This window comes from Saccostrea cucullata, unplaced genomic scaffold (assembly GCF_032062105.1).
Source record: "Saccostrea cucullata isolate Sc308-1 unplaced genomic scaffold, CSIRO_AGI_Scuc_v1 ctg3, whole genome shotgun sequence".
NCBI classification, from domain to species: Eukaryota; Metazoa; Mollusca; class Bivalvia; order Ostreida; family Ostreidae; genus Saccostrea; species Saccostrea cuccullata.
In genome coordinates this window covers 85994-87500 of record NW_026935858.1, presented here as the reverse complement: position 1 = coordinate 87500, position 1507 = coordinate 85994, and the positions used below count along the sequence as shown (strand labels likewise).

The 1507-nt window shown below is 27.2% G+C and overlaps 1 protein-coding gene across 1 annotated transcript in view; it reads left to right on the top strand.

Moving 5' to 3' along the window:
• Positions 1 to 187, top strand: part of LOC134243991 (Iroquois homeobox protein 6a-like) — a 12476-nt gene extending 12289 nt beyond the window's left edge. Inside the window, exon 6 of the mRNA XM_062726233.1 lies at positions 1 to 187. This exon is cut by the window's left edge and continues 882 nt beyond it. The gene's annotated coding sequence lies outside the window, so the exon portion shown is untranslated.
• The last annotated feature ends 1320 nt before the right edge of the window (positions 188 to 1507 follow it).

The following is a 1507-nucleotide window of genomic DNA, read 5'->3' as shown; positions in this document are numbered from 1 at the left end:
ATATTTATTTTGAAAATCTATTTATTAATGAAAGCATGTTTTTTTTATTGGCCATTTAAAAAGGCTGTTGAACACTGATACTACAATTTGAGAACAAAATCTCAATTCTTTTTTTGCATTTGACACAAAACGATATTGATTTTTTTGTCAACATGTAGCAGTCTTTTTTCAAACGGAATAAAAAATATTGAGAAAATAAATGCCTTGGTTATTTTTCGTTGCACAATTAATGACATCAGAAAGTTTGCAATATTAATTATTATTACAGAAAAAGGATGACAAACACAATTGTTTTTATACCGAATGCTTACAATACGATTTCTAGTACTAGGCCCCGTTCAAGGCAAAAATCGCAGTTCAGCACTTAATTAACCCATCATAAACTACTGCTCCACGGCTGTCGTTAGGATTAGTCAGGTTTGAATTCGTATTTCAAAAGGGATGAAAGGTTTCGAAAGGGGAAATGACTCCGATTGACAGTATGAGCACGGAATCGCTTTTTCCTGTATTTTCGTGCGTTCAGAGGAATTGCCTATCAGACCATTTAGTGCTGTGGGAAAGCTTGGTGTAATAAAAAAGTGAGGTGCATTTAGTTCGAGGTTTTTTGTGTCATAAAATATTGAAAACAGATTATTTATTTTTTTAAATCCAATCTATACTTTTTCCTGTGTATATTTCTTTCGAATTAATTAGGGATGAGGTTTATAAGAATATTATTTTAAGTGTTTGTATGATTAAAATTATATTTAAACATGATGAAATGATTTAAAATTTTATCAAATATATACTTTTACGAAAAAAAGGACTCGTTACATAAAATAAAACAAATGAAAGTTTTCTAATATCAAGTTCCATAATTTTCGTAGCTATGATTTTTTTTAAAATGTTGCAATAAGATTTTCTTTAAAATCTAAAATTCGGACCTCTAAATTCTTGCATATATTTACAGAAAAATGTCTTCTATTATTACTTGAAATGTATTTTTGAATTTTGACTACAGATGTCTTCAGAATTCTTAATTCAAAATATTTTTCTTAAATGATGGGTAGAAAGAGTATTTTAAAAAGCATTTCTATATTTTTGGTGTAATAAATCAAAACAGATGCAAGTTGTTTTGTTTGTTTTGAACATATTTTATTGACAATATGTCAAAGGGATCGGACACAAGTTCTAACAACTTAGTAGTCCTCTCCCATACATAAAATCTGAATAGCCATACAACATTTACAAAATTTTACAATAATATATACATGTACATAGAAGAACAAAGACAATTGTTTTATGAATAAGGAAATAATATCAATTATTAGTATATAATAAATACAGTATTATAAAAATATAATAATTTCAATAGAGATAATACAATTTAGTGTTAATTATGAAGTTAGATGCAAGTTAAAATTTGGTTTCTTCCCACATAAATTATATAAATGTGATTGAAATGACAAATAATCTTTAAAGGTCAAGTAAAATATCCAGATCTCGTCTTATCTCGTAGGACATCACA